The sequence below is a fragment of the Natrix helvetica genome (genome assembly GCF_964273705.1).
Source record: "Natrix helvetica genome assembly, chromosome: W".
Classification (NCBI taxonomy): domain Eukaryota; kingdom Metazoa; phylum Chordata; class Lepidosauria; order Squamata; family Natricidae; genus Natrix; species Natrix helvetica.
In genome coordinates this window covers 81,162,735-81,180,650 of record NC_138555.1, presented here as the reverse complement: position 1 = coordinate 81,180,650, position 17,916 = coordinate 81,162,735, and the positions used below count along the sequence as shown (strand labels likewise).

At 41.4% G+C, this 17,916-nt stretch overlaps 1 gene segment (V, D, J or C); it reads right to left on the bottom strand.

Annotated features, from left to right (window-relative positions):
• Positions 1-3,268: 3,268 nt before the first annotated feature.
• Positions 3,269-16,194, bottom strand: LOC309400318 (Ig gamma-2C chain C region-like). The segment is given in 5 exons: positions 16,071-16,194; positions 6,850-7,149; positions 4,855-5,181; positions 4,293-4,622; positions 3,269-3,720 (listed from the first exon to the last, which is right to left on the bottom strand).
• Between the last annotated feature and the right edge of the window lie 1,722 nt (positions 16,195-17,916).

Sequence of the window (17,916 nt, the reverse complement as noted above, 5' to 3'; positions counted from 1 at the left end):
AGTGCTGTGGTATTCCTTTTATTATTATTTTATTTTAATCTGGATTTCAAAATATATGACATGAGTGGACTTAAGACCGCCGCAATAAGTCGATCTGGGTTATGATTTGGAATAGATTCTGGTTTTGTGATAATGACGGAATCGCTCGTCAGATCCGTGGGTGACTTGTAGGCTCAGTTTTAGTCGTAACGATTTTCCTTAGTGATATTTAAAAGGAATCCCCATTGTAGGACCACAAACGTGTTTTATTTGCCTTTTAAATAACTTCAGGCCCATACTTTTTCTGTCAGATTGAGAGTATTATATCTATTATGTCTTTATTTCCCAAAAATGAGAATAATTTTCTACAGATATATTATTATTATTATTATTATTATTATTATTATTATTATTATTATTATTATTATTATTATTATTGTTGTTATTGTTGTTATTATTATTATTGTTATTATTATTATTATTATTATTATTATTATTATTGTTATTATTATTATTGTTATTATTATTATTATTATGTTCATTAAATATTCAGTCAACAGAATATTTAAAAAAGTGTCACAAATATCATTGACTGGCACCGATGGTTGATATGTATTGCTGCCAGCATCCTAGGTATCAACCGATGAAGATGAAGATGATTTACCCAAGAGTGTGAAATCACACCTTCTATTTCTTTGGATGGTATTAGCCTTCCTTCTTCGCATTGAGTTCTCTTTTTATATGTTATTTGTTATTCCAATTTATGTGCTGATTTATCTGCCATTCATACGTTATAATTGTTTTATTTTGTATTATAATTTTATAACTGAGTGGTATTGTTTTCATATTTTAAATTTCTCATTTATTTTGTTCGTTCCGGAGGCGGAAAAAAACTCCGCAATATTTATAGGTGTTCTCAGTTGCTCGTGTGGAATGGTATTGTCCATTTCTTGCTTCTTTCTTTCCATTGTTTTTACCCATTTATCATTTGTCATATATTTTTTTAAAAAAGAACAGCTTTGTAATGTTTGTAATGATCTGCTTCATGGAAATGAGTCTCTCTCTTTCTTAGCTTAGCATCAGTTGCCAACTTCCATGATGAAAATATTATATGCCTGCATTCTTCACCAGATGAGGATCGGCAGATTTTTATAAAAGTGTGTCTATAAAGTTCCTTTCTTTTTTGTATGTATGTATGTATGTATGTATGTATGTATGTATGTATGTATGTATGTATGTATATTGTGTCACAACCCCTGGTATGCCCAAATATGGGAGGGAGCATACTACTTCCTTTTTCTGTCTTTCGGCTCACTCCAGCAGACCATCCAGGCAGAAAACCATCTTTTATGGATGCAACATGTATGTATGTATGTATGTATGTATGTATGTATGTATGTATGTATGTATAGAGAGAGTGAGTGAGTGAGTGAGTGAGAGAGAGAGAGAGAGAGAGAGAGAGAGAGAGAGTGTTGTGGGCTTTTTAAGTGTTATATATTAGTTTTTTCAGTGAACATGTTTATATTTCATTGAAAACAAATTGTCAGAAATTTTGATGAATCTGAGGGTGCGAAAATTAAATATCTCAGAAAAATATTAAATGTGTCAATATGATGAAATGTGATTATTAATATTTCAATTTGCAAATAGATGTCCAAACTGAGAGAGAGAGAGATCTTAGTATTTAATTTCTACAGTTGTATTGTTCTTGGGCGCTGGAGAATCTCTCCTTCTCGTCTGTGCATTGATTAGGGAACTTGAGACTAAAAGACGAAGAACGGTTGAAGGAACTGGCTATGTCTAGTCTAGTGAAAAGAAGGACTAGGGGTGACAATTAATCAGTGGAATGCCTTGTCTCCAGAACAGAGGTAGCATTCAGCCGATTTGCACTAGTTTGGATGAATCAGTTGTGGCAACCTGTGGATGGGGTGTGTCAGCCCACCAGTCCGGGTGTAATCCCACCCTATACTGATGTGTTTTTGAGGTTATACGTATATGTAGGCGGCGAGCGCAAGATAAATTGCCGTGTTTTGTGATGGTGGTGGGCGAACTGATAATGTCAATAAATGAATCCCTCCTCTGCTTCCGAAGTTGTAAATGCTCCATTACTGAAAATTCTAAGAAGATATTTGACAATCATATGTCTACTATGTAGCTTCGCATTTCTGAATGTGGAAATCTTGAGAGCTGAATGCCCATCCTGATCTATTTTCCCTGATTATTTGTCCAGTGGTGGGTTTCACATTTTGCTACCAACAGTTCGCCATGTGCGTGCCCCTTCCACGCATGTGCCCGACCCTCCGCGCATGGACTTTGGTTGTGGGTGCACCTTCCGTGCATGCGTCCGGCCTCAAAAGCGTGACTGAATTGGACAGAATAGAGCCGATTTCTGCTACCAGTTCAGGCGAACCGGTCCGAACTGGCTGAATACCACCTCTGGTGTTATATCAATTATTTGGCAAATAATTGGTATTTCCTGACATAGTTGGTCCTTTAGAACTCTCCCTTATTGGACCATGAGCGCGATGCTTCCATTTATTTATTTTTTAGTTTGGATCATAGCATCCTTATATTATAACAGCTTCTCGAGATTCTCCCTTGAGCATTCTCTGGATTTTTGGGGTATTATATATGAATCCTTGATATTGAAGCTAAGTGTAGATTATAGACCTGCGGGGAATAGTATCGCTTTTCCCCAATTGATTGGTCCATGAAGAAACTTTGGTTATGAGGAAGTTGGCTAAGGGACTTTGCTGGAACTCCGATGATGGGACATTTTTTAGTAAATAATTATAATTCTATGTATTTTGGTAACTTTGACTCTTGGTTCTCAGGCTAAATGGACAACCTACAGAGAAGGGCATTTAAGAATATAGGAAATTGGGTATGGAGGAGACAGTAAAGGATCGTTGTCCTTATACGTGATGGGTTCAAATCGCCACTGAATCCTGAATCTCACCAGGTTGGAATAGATGAATCTATTCCATTCTTTTCTCACAGCACAGGGCTGCAGTGGGGCTAATTTGGTATAGCTCCCCCAAACCCAGCTAAATCAATTGTCCTTCAGTGGGATTCATACAGAAACATGATGAACTCCATTTTGTTGGATTATCAAAACAGTGACCCACCCATTTGCTGAGATGGGGGGCTGTAGAAATCCAATCAATCAATCAATCAATCAATCAATCCAATAAACCAGCCTTAAGCCTTAGCTCTTCTTTTTCAGACAGGTTATCTCCCTTCCCCAGTCTAGATCTCAACTCTAAGGAGAAAACAACAGAATCTGAGATATTCCTGAGAGGGTTTATTCATCCAGATGCCAAGTGAGCGAGCAGACAAATCATTAACAGTTTGGTCTCACAGTGCTAGAGGCAAATCTAGGATGGGTTGAAAGGGAGCAGCTGGTTCATTTTTTACCCTGAGTTTTTGAGATGTTCCTCTCTGTGAACTTTATGGGGAGGGCTTCATGGACCACCATACAAGTGTAGACTTTGGTGTCCCAATCAGAACTGGGGACAGAAAGTTTGCTGTATAGAAAGTAGGAGTCTTCATGCTTATTCTTCATAGCTGGAGTAGTCTCATAGTTGTCTTCTTCCAAGGGATTATGATTCTCTAGCCACTGGACATCAACATCCTTTGGGTAAAAATCATTTACCATGCAGGTAAGCGTCACACGTGTGCCTGTCTCGAGCTCATCTCGGTGAGGAGGGAAGACGTAGACCTTGGGTGCCTTTCTCTGGCCTTGATAAAGTTGGCGGAAAGAAACACAACAATGAAATATAGGAGAAATTAGTGGCAGCAATGAATGGTTCATATCTCTTGCTAAACTATGATTCTTTTAGCCATTTATATCACTAAACCATGGTTTTCAGCCCATTGTACGACTAGACGGAAAGCCAAGCGTGAAATTTGTCACCCTGGTCAGGCTTGGTATTCACTTACTTTCTCTAGTGGTTCACAAATATGAGCAATGTACCATCCATGTATATGCTCGGCCTTCTGTGCATGTGCGTTGATGATTGCACGCGGGGCTTGCACGCATGCGCCTGATTTGAAAATGTGCCCAAATAAGATGGCATAGAACCAGGGTGAGTGTGCAGCCCCACCTGCGATTTCCACTACCAGTTCAGGTGTACCTGTCCAAACCGGCTGAATACCCCCTCTGATCTGTACTTATCCACCCAATATTTAGATTGTTGATGCCGCCCCTTTTCAAGTCTCCAAGCTTGCATCCTTGTCCTACAATATCTCGGTACTAATGAAGACAAGTCCGTTAGTCCCCCTGCGGGGGAACAATGTAGCTTCCTTCTTACCTCTGACCTTGGAAATTCTCTTTGTGACGGGGGTGACAAAGGATGGATGTTCCACCACACAGGTGAAAGTCTCTCCCGATTCCCAGTGTTGAGCTAAGACGTTGAGGCGACTGACAACAGTGTAGGTACCATTTGCTTCTTCTGTTGTTTCCTGTGATTCAGGATTCAGGGGTTCATTCTCCTCCCTAGACCAAGTAATTTTCAGTCCCTCTTCATTTTGCAGATTGTTGACAACACAGCTGATTTTGCTATTTCTATCAATGAACAAGGATCTTGGTGTTGGGGGCAGAATATACACATTAATATCTCCGGAGGGACAACCGCTTCCACCTAAGGATAAAAAAAAATAATGTCAGTTCCCTCGTCAACTCTCATTTCTTCCCCTCCCTAAAAATGGTTGTCTGAGCAGGTGAAGAAGCCCTAAATTAATGAAGATTTATTGGAAAATATTATGGATTTCAACAAAGGTCTTATGAAAAGTTGGGCTAGCTCCTCCTTTCCCCCCCTATTTTCATTCCACGTTCGCTTCTACAGACCAGCATTTGCATAAGATCATGATTACCTTCACATTTCTTGGCTCTGCCTTTCACTTTGGTTTGTGATGCTGCATGGGTTACTTCGCAGTAATAAACTTTTCCTTCCAGCCAGTCGTCTTGGGTGATGTTGACTACGCTGGCAGTACTGAAAGTATATGTGCCAGGATTCTTCCAAGCGGGATAAGTGTATGGACGCAGCAATCCAGAGCGGCTGCCCACCTTCCACTCAATGTCCAATGGTTTGGGGTAGAAGCCTGAAATCTGGCACCACAGCTGTATGGGTCTATCTCTGGAACCGCATGAAGATTGGAACACGTTGATCTCAGGGCCCACAGGACTATGGGTTGCAATGCCTAAGCAGGAGGAATTAGATGTTGGATTTAAGTATTATTTAGTACTAGTCGGTTGGATGCCCATGCTTCAATACAATACAACACAATACAATAGTAGAGTTGGAAGGGGCCTTGGAGGCCTAGGCAGGAAACCCTATACCGTTTCAGACAAATGGCTATCCAACATCTTAAAGACTTCCAGTGTTGGGGCATTCACAACTTCTGGAGGCAACTTCTGTTCCACTGATTAATTGTTCTAACTGTCAGGAAATTTCTCCTCAGTTCTAAATTGCTTCTCTCCTCAGTTCTAAGTTGCTTCACTATGGAACCATGTGATCAGGCTTGATAAATTGACAGCTAAAGCTTGAACATTAACGAGTAGTTACAATCGGCCTCTCCTCTCCCCTTCTATTCCTCAGGCTTGCCCCACAGAAGCCTCTCCTCTCCCCTTCTCTCCCTTACGTGTGCCCCACAGAAGGGTCTCCTTTCCTATCTCCCTTCTCTCCCTCAGGCGTGCTGCACAAAGGTCTCTCCTATCTTATTCCCTTGTCTCCCTCAGGCTGGTGCCACTGATCCTGTCCAAACTCCCAGTCCTCAGGCCAGATGAATCATACGCTGATCAGGCCCATGCCCAAGTGGCAGTTGGAACAGAGTTCTTTTCAAGTGGGGTGGGGGAGTAGAATGCCTAACTCCTTAGCATCTGAGCGTGTTAATAACAATATAAGAAATACTAATGTTCTGATGGTCATTTTGAAAAATCCTTTCTAAGCAAGCACCTAGGAGCCAAGAGGAACATATGTGCCAAATTTTACGTTTGTAGGCTTTACAGTTTTGGAGATTTTGTGATGACGCATGAGTAGTATTTCACTTTTATATATATAGATAATTGGGTGGAGAAACAGAAATGAGGGTCACTACACCTTGGTAATAGCCTAATACAACCCCTATCCTTCATCCATTGGTCTTCTCAGCTTTTTTCCCTGAATGTTCTTGAGGGTCTTCTGATTGAAAGATTCCACGGGTTGGAAAATCCTGGACCTCTTACCCAAACATCACATTGTCTTCTAAATCCCTCCTCAAACTTTGTTTTCCTGGTTTATATCTATCAACATTTGCTTGAATTCCTTCCAAGAGGTGATAGCTTACTCCTGCCTTTCCTCCTGACATTGGTTCATGAGTACCTTTTTGGGGAGACTGCAGGTCGTCCTGATGTTATAATGGCAATTTATATTGCCAAACAAGACATTTGCTAGGAGAGTTTTGCCCCATTTTATGACCTTTCTTGCCACGGCTTTTAAGCGAATTACTACACTTATTAAATTAGTAACACCGTTGAGAAGTGAATCTGGCTTCCCCATTGACTCTGCCTGTCAGAAGGTCACCAAATGTGAGACATGGGACCCCGCAACCAACATAAACATGATCCATGAATTATGAGTTTGGATCCCGTGGAAATGAGGACATGGCAACAACTGTGAACAATGGTGAAACATGGGTCATTCATAAGTCACTTTTTGTACTGCTGTTATAATTTGGCATGGTCACTAAATGGCTATAAGCCGAGGATTGCTTGTACCTTCACAATTGTCATTGTTTCCCACCGTTTCACCTTCACATTTGGATGTGCTCGTCTTTGACAAATCAACCGCCCTTGAGAAGAGAAAAGGATCATAAATTGACTGGACTCACGGTCAATTCTTTTGTTAATTCTGGTGCTGGTGGCTGTATGTTCGATATTGCACTCAAATGACTCGGCTTGCCACTGGCTGACGGGGATGGTGAGCAGGCTGCTGTGAGTATAGCGGTCAGATGCAAGCAAAACTGGAGGGAAGTTATGGATTCCACTGGTGATGGCGCCTGAATTCCACTGCACCGTCGCTGGTTGAGGGAAGTAGCCACTGACGAGACAACCGATGGAGACTTTGGAAGCGGTGGTAATGTCTTGGTCATAAGGAAGCAATGGGAACACAGTTGGGGCTCTTGCAACAACTGTAGGGGAAGATAAATATAACACAGCGAAGATAGTGAGCTTATATCCCATGAAAGATGGCAACCCTGGTGAAATGCTCTCCGATAGTTCTGAAGTTTTCTATTATTTTCGGCGACTCTGTGAATTTCATACTCGAGAGAATTGCTTGGGCACGCTTCCAAGGAAAGTACAATAAAGGTAACACATATTTAATTTTACACATTCTAACAGCAGCCAGGATTGTATACGCACAATACTGGAAAAATGTAGAAACTCCTGCAGATGATGATGATGATGATGATGATAATAATAATAATAATAATAATAATAATAATAATAATAATAATAATAATAATAATAATAATAATAATAATAATAATAATAACGAATTGAAATGCCCAATGGCCAACTAATTAAATGCAACGAAAATGAAGCCTATAAATACTTAGGCATTTTGCAGTTGGATAACATCAAACATGGACAAGTAAAAAATATTGTCAGGAGAGAGTACACCAACAGAGTTAGGAAAATTTTGAAATCTAAATTAAATGGTGGAAATACAATCAAGGCCATAAATACCTGGGCAATACCAGTTATAAGATACACAGCTGGTATAGTTAACTGGACACAAGCTGATTTGGACATTTTGGACCGAAAAACCAGGAAACTAATGACAATGCACTACAGTTTACATCCACGTGGTGACACTGATAGACTATACCTGCCCCGAAAATCAGGTGGCAGAGGATTATTACAAGTGAAGCAAATAGTTGAAGAAGAAAAACATGCACTTGCTGATTATTTAAAAGAAAGTCAAGAAGATCTATTAATCGAAGTAAAGAACAAAAATCTACTGAAGGCCCAACAGACGAAACAAGAATACAGAAAAGATGTGATAAAATGAGAACTGACAGTGAGAACAATTAATCAGTGGAACAGCTTGCCTCCAGAAGTTGTGAATGCCCCAACACTGGAAGTCTTTAAGAAGATGTTGGATAGCTATTTGTCTGAAACGGTATAGGGTTTCCTGCCTAGGCAGGGGGTTGGACTAGAAGACCTCCAAGGTCCCTTCCAACTCTACTATTGTATTGTATTAAATCAAGAATGGAGAGTTGGCAGAACAAAGCCTTACATGGTCAATTTCTGGAAAAAATAAAAGATAAAGTGGACAGTGAAAAAACTTGGTTATGGTTAACAACAGGTACATTAAAGAAAGAAACAGAGTCACTAATCCTGGCTGCGCAAGAACAAGCTATCCGAACAAATGCCATTAAGGCCAAAATCGAAAAATCCTCTGATGATGCCAAATGCAGACTCTGCAAAGAAGTTGATGAAACTGTTGACCACATGCTCAGCTGCTGTAAAAAAATCATGCAGACTGATTATAAATTGCGGCACAATTCAGTAGCACAAATGATCCACTGGAATTTGTGCAAAAATTATAATATTAAAACAACAACAAACTGGTGGGAACATAAGCCTGAAAAAGTCACCGAAAATCAGATGGTCAAGATCCTGTGGGATTTTCGTATACAAACGGACAAAATACTAGCGCATAACACACCAGACATCACACCGATTGAGAAAAATAAGATTACAATCATAGACATCGCAATACCAGGTGATAGCAGGGTTGAGGAGAAGGAACATGAAAAAGTCGCGAAATACCAGGACTTAAAAATTGAAATCCAACGATTATGGCACAAACCAGCAGTGGTAATTCCAGTGGTAATCGGCACACTGGGTGCTATTCCAAAAGCACTGGAATTACATTTAAAACAGTTAAAACTTGACAAAATCACCATCAGTCAAATGCAAAAAGCTGCACTGCTTGGATCTGCACGTATATTACGAAAATACGTTACGACGTCCTAGGCCCCTGGGTGGGGCCCGACTAGTAATCAATGCCAAATCCGGCGAAACAACTGGCCGCTGTGATACAATTTTGTTGATGCAATAATAACAACAAAAACAACAACAACAACAATATTCTTGAATGTGCAGAAATGAATAGGTGAACTCTAAAAATGAAAGAAAAAGAAGATTCAGAATACTTTGTGACATGGGAACTTTTCTACAAATGGCTGGCTGACAGATACAGAGGTTAGATGAGTGGGTTTGTGTGAAATATGAACTACTTGAGAAAGAGAAAACAATTAGGAAATATTTTGATGGCTATATAATTGATAGAGGAACGCGGTGGCTCAGGGTCTAAGATGCTGAGCTTTGTCGATCAGAAAGGCCGGCAGTTCGAATCCCTAGCACCACGTAACGGAGTGAGCTCTGAATTACGTGTTCCAGCTACTGCAAGTAAAAAATGCAAGTAGAAAAATAGGGACCACTTTGGTGGGAACATAACAGCGTTCTGTGTGCCTTCAGCATTTAGTCATGCCGGCCACATGACCACGGAAATGTCTTCGGACAGCCCTGGCTATTTGGCTTTGAAATGGAGATGAGCACTGCCCCCTAGAGTCAGGAACCACTGGCACATATGTGCGAGGAGAACCGTTACCTTTTTAATTGATATCACAATGGAAGAGAGTACACTTTTCAATAACGATTGATATTATCACATATATGCTTATGATCAAAGGTGGTGTTCAGCAGATAAATTTGGAGTAGTTTGGAGAATCAGTAAATGCCACCTCTGGCTGGTCCCACCCCCATCTATTCTCTGTCTCCCAAGTCCCAGATGATCGGGAGGAAATGGAGATTTTACAGTATCCTCCCCCTGGAGTGGGGAGGGAATGGGGATTTTGCATTAACCTTCACCTGGAATGGGGAGGGAATGGGGATTTCACAGTATCCTTCCCCTGGAGTGGGGAGGGAATGGGGATTTTGCAGTATCCTTCCCCTGGAGTGGGGTGGGAATGGAGATTTTGCATTAACCTTCCCCTGGAGTGGGGAGGGAATGGGGATTTTGCATTAACCTTCCCTTGGAGTGGGGAGGGAATGGGGATTTTGCATTAACCTTTCCCTGGAGTGGGGAGGGAATGGGGATTTTGCATTAACCTTCCCCTGGAGTGGGGTGGGAATGGAGATTTTGCAGTATCCTTCCCCTGGAGTGGGGAGGGAATGGGGATTTTGCATTATCCTTCCCCTGGATTGGGGAGGGAATGGGGATTTTGCATCATCCTTCCCCTGGAGTGGGGAGGGAATGGGGATTTTGCATTAACCTTCCCCTGGAGTGGGGAGGGAATGGGGATTTTGCATTAACCTTTCCCTGGAGTGGGGTGGGAATGGAGATTTTACAATATCCTTCCCCTGGAGTGGAGAGGGAATGGGGATTTTGCATCATCCTTCCCCTGGAGTGGGGAGGGAATGGGGATTTTGCATTAACCTTCCCCTGGAGTGGAGAGGGAATGGGGATTTTGCATTATCCTTCCCATGGAGTGGGGTGGGAACGGAGATTTTACAGTATCCTTCCCTTGCCACACTCAGCAAGCCACACCACGCCCACCAAGCCACGCCCACAGAACCGGTAGTTAAAATTTTTGAATCTCATCAGTACTTATGATGTTTATATTGTAACACTTTGGACATCTAAAAGCAGCCCAGGTGGTGCAGTGGTTAGAGTGCAGAACCGCAGGCTACTTCTGCTGACTGCCACCTGCCTGCCATTTGGCAGTTCAAATTTCACCAGGCTCAAGGTTGACTCCGCCTCCCATCCTTCCGAGGTGGGTAAAATGAGGACCCAGATTGTTGGGGGCAAATTGGCTGACTCTGTGAATTGCTTAGAGAGGGCTGTAAAAGCACTATGAATCAGTAGATAAGTCTAAGTGCTATTGCTAAAAAGCACCCCATTCAATATAGAAACAGAAATGGAATTTATGATATAAAACAATAAAAATATTATTTAAATTAAAAAAAAATTAACTTGAATACCAGACTTTAAATAAGAAGCAGCTTTCTGGGACTATTTATCCCTTCTTCTCAAAGGTGGAGGAAATTCTGACTGAGGGAACAGCAGTTATTTTTTTCCCTAGCAAGCTAGTGAGAAGGAAGCAAAAGAGAAACAATAGAAGGAGAAGGAAGGGAAAGCGAGGAGGCATTTTACAGTCTCAGGAAGCATGGGGTACAAATTTAACAGATTAACAGAGTTGGAAGGGAACTTATAGGTCATCTAGTCCAACCCCTCCCAGCCAAGCAGGAGACCCTGCACCATTTCTAAATGGCAGTCCAAAATATCTCCCCTCACTGTATTTAACTGACCTTCTCTCACTTATAAGTAAGATAGAGGAACTTCTCTTTTTAAATAGGTAAAGATAAAGGTTCCCCTCGGACATATGTGCTAGTCGTTCCTGCCTCTAGGGGACGGTGCTCCTCTCCGTTTCAAGGCTGAATAGCCAGCACTGTCCAAAGATGTCTCCATGGTCATTGGCCAGCATGACTTAACTCCAAAGGGGCACGGAACGTTGTTACCTTCCCACCGAAAAGTGGTTCCTATTTTTCGACTTGCATTTCTACATGCTTTCGAACTGCTAAGTTGGCAGAAGCTGGGACAAGTAACGGGAGCTCCCTCCGTTACATAGCGCTAGGGTTTCGAACTGCCAATCTGCCCACCTTTCTGATCAACAAGCTCAGGGTCTTGGCCACTGAGCCTCCGTCAAATAGGAACAACTCAAACTTTTCAAACCCAGCAACCGTCTGCTTCATTAATCAGGGTCAGCACAAACGGAGAATGTCCAAATGTTAATGGTATGTGAGAAACACCTTGGGAGACAGGAGCGGGGAAGAAACTTGGCTGGCAGAAGAGGCAGTTTAACTCACAGAAGGAATGTCAAACATCTCAAAAAGGATCCTCCTCAGCCCGGGGGATCAAAATAAAATTGATTCTCTCTCACTTTAAGTGGATTTGAGTGCATGAGATACAGCTGCATCTAAAAATGAGGGCACCTCAAGATTCTGTCCCCCACTTTAGATGCATCACTCTCTCAATTCCTATTCTCCAGCCCTATCTGTGTGTTTGCCAAGCCTTCATTTTGTCACCTTCTTAAATGCAGGCTGAATATCTGCTTGCCTGTCGGTTTACTGAATAAAGCAAGTTGTAGTGGAAAAAGAAAACAAGGCTGTCACTCAAACAAGAGGGAGACCCAAGCTAAGAAACTAAATTATAGAATTATTTCCAAGGTCCATGCAATCTGTATCTGAGAGGCAGAGGATTCTTTATATGCTAGAAGCTTCTGGATGTTCACGAAACACTAAAATGGTTACTTATTCTCTTCTAGCAGACAACTGGAGGTCACAAATTGTGCCATTTTAATATCTTTAGCCTCCTCAAAGTTGAAAAGGCAGATGCCTTAAGGCAAACGTTCGCCCCAAGGATTCAGCTCACCGTTTAAACGAGGCATCAACTCTCTAACAAGAGAAACAAGTTTTAATCGGTCTCTTAGTACTGCTAATTGATCAAAACAAAAGTTACTTTTCCCCATGACTTTATCAGCATTTTGACCTGCAGAAATAAGCAGGTGGGTGATTTTTATCACCTCAGAGAGGCAGGAGGTATAATATCTAGTAAAGAGAAGGACCAGGGGAGACATGAGAGCAGTGTTCTAATATTTGAGGGGCTGCCACAGAGAGGAGGGGAGGCCAATCTATTTTCCAAAGCCCCGGAAGGCCAGATGAGGAATAATGGGTGGAAACTGATCAAGGAGAGAGATTCAACCTAGAAATAAGGAGGAATTTTCTGACAGGGAGAACAATCCACCCATGGAACAGAAGTTGTGGGAGCTTCATCCCTGGAGGCTTTCAAGAAGAGACTGGACTGCTATCTTTCAGAAATGGTGTAAGGTATCCTGCTTGGGCAGGCGGTTGGACTTAATGACCTACAAGATCACTTCTAACTCTGTTATTCTGTTATCTCCAGTTCTGTATGAAGCTGGGAATAACCTCCACCCTCTGGCTTCTCACTAGCTTCATTGAATCCCAGCATGCAAGCAGACATCCAGGGAGAAGATAACAGTACGACAGAACAAAATAACAGAATTGGAAGGGACCTAGGAGATCTTCCAGTCCAATCTCCTGCTCAGCCAAGAAACCTTTTCAAGACAAATAGAAATCCAGCAGCCTTCTCATTCCCCACTACCTTACTCTGACACCTAGCACTTCAGCTAGGAGACCATAAAGCTTAGTGCTGAGCATGGGACTTCTAGCTCTGGCCTGGGTTACCTGAAGCATAGCATTCATATGACAGCCTGGAAACAGTCTGGCTCCCCCACCCATCTATTATCAATCCTAGGACAGGGGTCAGGAACCATGGCTCCGGAGCCGCATGTGGCTCTTTCATCCCTCTGCTGCAGCTCCCTGTTGCGGCTCGGCTCCACAATTGATAGGGCTTTCGGTTAGGACAGGTGGAGGAAAAAGGACACCACACTAGGAGGAGACTCTGTGGTGGGGGAACTGGACTTCGGGTCGGCAGAGGAAAAAGGAAGCCATGCTAGGAATGTGGGGGGACTGGACCTCCAGTCAGTTCCATAATTGAAATTTTGTGGCTCCTTGAGTGTTTAATTTTGCCGACCCCGTCCTAGGATTAAGGTAGGGAATTCAAAAGCATCCTGTCGAGTGTGAGATCTGCAGGAAGTTTTCCTCTAACCAATTAAAGCATTCAGCTGCTGTTCATCATGCTTGGAACAGACCTCCCAAGAACTCCTTGATCCATGCTAGCTTACATCCCAAAGATGCTTTTTCAGGAGGCAACTGGACTTTCTTGTTTTTTCTTCTTCTGAAGATGTTTCTCTTCTCATCCAAGAAGCTTCTTCAGCTCTGACAGGATAGCGGGGAATGGAAAGGTTTATATTGCTTGCAGACAATGAAATCCTTCCATTCCCAACTACCTAGGGAGAGCTGAAGAAGCTTATGAGAAGCGAAACATCTTTAAAAAAAAAACCACAAGAAAGTCCATTTGCCTCTTGAAAAAGAACCTTTGGGACAATCATGACCTGGAATGACTGAGAATCTCTACAGAATCATGCTAGCTTACGTGAACTCAAGCTCTCAGTTGAGTGAGCAAGACATTCTCAGCTGTACAACAGACTTGTAGATGTCCAATTAAGCCTCTTAACTAGGAAATAAGCTCCAAAGAACATGATGGTTAGATCCCACCAAACCTGACACCAGCCAGAGCATAGAAAAACTCAAAGAAATGTATTGCAAGATCACAAAAATGTGGAGAGACCTGGCCCATACAATCACCGAGAGCAAATGAATAGCAACCTCATCCTCATCCCTTGTCTCAACTAGCGTTACTGATTCCTAGCATTCAGCTAGATGATTGAGGATAAATCAGTTGAGCCTGAGAATTGGGGCAACTAACTTTGTTCTTCAGTACTTTATGTGAAATCTAGACTTTAACCTGCAGATCAAGAAACCCCATAATACACACGAGACTTGAAGGAACTTCCTGGCTGTTCACTAACTTCTCTGAATCCTAACACTCAGCTGCTGCTAACAATATCCTAGCTAAGAATCAAGACTTGGAATGGTTACTTTCCTTCTTTGCTAGCTTACTGGAACCATCACACATAAGGAGGACATCAACCTTCTATTTAAACGTCAGATTTGAAGAAGAAGGAAACGTGGTATTCTTGTCCCTCACCCTTTCTAGAACTCATCTCATCTCTTGGAGAATGATTGAAGAGATCACTACATGTAAGGAACGGAGCAGACACCCCATTAGCTATCTCCTTTCTTCCTGATTCGCTTGGCAGAACCCTACGCACTCAGCTCGGCTGTGAAAATTCTCCTCGCATGAATCTTGGAATAAGCCCACTTGCTTCAAACTATCCATCCTACCTTCTAGAGCTAGCTGATGATTAAAAATGTGAAAGATCAGCTTTGGGGTTGGAGCAGAACCTCGGGCATCCCCGTTGCTCTCCACAAGCTTCTTATGAGCCCAAGTGCTCAAATCATAGTCATCACAAAGCTTCTAGCTAAGCAGGAGATGTGAGCCAAGCTTCCAGTCCCCGCCGCAGCTTAGCAGAATCATAGTAAGCTAGGACATCAAAAAATCTCCTCGTTGGCCATGAAGCTTGGACTAAATCTACTTTTTCAGGCTTGGAGCAAGCAGCTCCCCTTTTCATTGCCAGCTTGAATTCTACAGCTCAGCTGGAGATCAAGCAACTCATTGTTGCTTGTAGCATTCTTAATGACTGATTAGCTCACGGGTGGGCCACCCATGGCTCTGGAGCTGCCTGTGGCTCTTTCATCCTTCTGCTGTGGCTCTCTGTCACCGGTCGGCTCTACAATTGATAGGGCTTTCAGTTAGGATAGGCAGAGGAAAAAGAATGCTGTACCGGGAGGAGACTCTATGGCGAGGGAACCTGACTAAACAAGGAGGTAAGGGACGAAGGTGGTAGGGTAGGCCAGATGGAGCATGCAGCTCCTTCTAGCTATTTTTGTGCAGAAATGAGCAGAACATCTTCACCCACACATTACAGAAATTCTCTCTAATTGAGGGGCAGGCAGTTTCCCAGCTCAACAAGGTAGTTGCTTTGTGCAACTCTTCCTTCCCGCTAACTCCTGATTGGAATGGGATGGCCTTCAAGGAGGTGAGGAACGCATTCTTATCTTTAGGCAGAAGTGCTCCATCATGATGCTCTCAGCTGAGATGCACAGCTGACACTTCAGGAATTTCAACAGAATCAACTACACAGTGCTACAATACAAATTGGTGGATCTTTGAGCATATGAAGAGCACATGAAGAGCACATGAAGAGCACAACAAGCCTTACTAGTCCCCAACACTAGGAAAACTAAATACACTGACAAGAAATCTAATAAAAGGAGACATACACATTCTTGTTCCAAGACATCTTACCTTTCCCCCTTTCCCCAGAGGTAGCATCTGATTCCAGGAATGTCCTCGTTCTCCCGCTATATTCTCATTTATTTCTAATTTCCCAGGAGGTAGAAAGTCAAATAAGAATACCTCTTTTTTACTCACGAAACCAAATGCCAGGGACACCCTCGGACTTCAGTCGCTCGACTGGATTCTGCTCTTCCTTGACAATTATGTCCTTGATGAGCAGGACTTTCAAAGTTTTGCTCAAGTTTTCAGGATGTGTCATTTACCAAGAAAGCAAAAATTAGCAAGTTATTAACAAACATCCTTAGGGTTGGCGTGAAGGTGTGAACTGATGGTGTGAAAAAAATAACCATTGTTGTGGTCGGAGTTCCCAAAATTACCATGTGAAACGCTTTCAACCGTGGAGAATTTCCCTTCTTCCTCTTTTATATCTTTCTTTTGTATGTCTTTTAGAAGTCCAAACATTCTTTCACTGAGAAAAAAACACTCAGAGCTTAAATAAACTGGTCAACAACACCTGAAAATATTTGTTGCTCTAAAAAAACCCCATTACCTAGTCAATTTTGCAACTTTGTCCAAGAGGATGAATAGAAAATAGAATAACAATAGACTAGAATAACAATAGACTAGAATAACAATTGAATAACAATAGAATAGAATAACAATAGAATAACAGAACAGAACAGAATACGATAGAATATGACAAGAAATGGAATGGAATGGAATAGAACAGAACAGAACAGAGCAAGTCATGGTTGCCCCAAGGTACATTTTCAAGAGGCAAGTGGACTTTCTGGTTTTTCTTTGAAGTTGTCTTGCAAAACATCTTCAAAGGAAAAGCAGAAAGTCCAGTTGCCTCTTGAAAAAGCATCTTTGGGACAATAGAATGGAATAGAACAGAATTTGAAGGGAGCTTGGAGGACATATAGTCCAACTAGTCAAAATTCTCCTATCCAATTTTTACAGGCCATAAAGAAGAATGGCAATCAGTGAGCTGACAAATGTTTTATATCAGAATAAAGAAAAATAGAGTTGGAATGGGCCTGAGAGGTCATGTAGTCCAAGCCCCTGATCAAGCAGGAGACCCTATACAGTTTCAGTTATATGTGTCTCCAGTCTGTTTCTGACGAAAGCACTACTGATGGAGGGTGTCGAGATTTTACAAGATATGTAACGAGCAGCAAGTTGCGAAGAGAAGTCCTCACAAATTTGATGAAGGGAATAGCCAGAAGACTAATTCCACAAATGGCAAAAGAAATAGGACTACACTATTCCTGGAAAGACACTGGTTGAGATATGAACACTAATAACAAAACACTAGTTAAAGTTAGTTAACATTAGAGCATTATGTTAAAAATGAAGTGATAATGGATAAAGTTAGATAAATAATTGATAATGATAACAATGTACACATATGTATTGGCTTGATAAGAGGAAATTTGGTATAAATTTTAAATGGTGAAAAAAGGAGAAAAAGTCAGATTAACTTAGTCCAACGATTGTTAAATAAATGACTGATAATGATAATAATGTAATATTTGTATCGACATGATAAAAGGGAAATTGGATATAAATTATAAACAGTGATTAAGAAAAGAGGTAGAAAATTTTTGTTATCAAACATAATTAATTTTTATTTTGAATGTGTTGTAAAGATATAATGTTGTTGGATGATATTGAAAATAGGTAATGGAATGCCATTATGTGGTTTTGTTTTAAATTTTGGAATGTTTGTTATAAAGGGACGTTAAAACAACTATAGTCATATGAAAGATGAGGTATGATGATAGCGATATATATAAATATAGGTGATGTAAAATAGATAACTTGATATGAATCATAGGTGATGGCGGTGGAAGGGATGCACGAAAGTTCTTTGTAACCAATTGACACACTTTTTACAATTTGTAATGGAAGATGTTTTTATGGTGTTTGTTGTGTCTTGTTTGTTTGTGTTTATTCAAAAATTAATTATATATATATA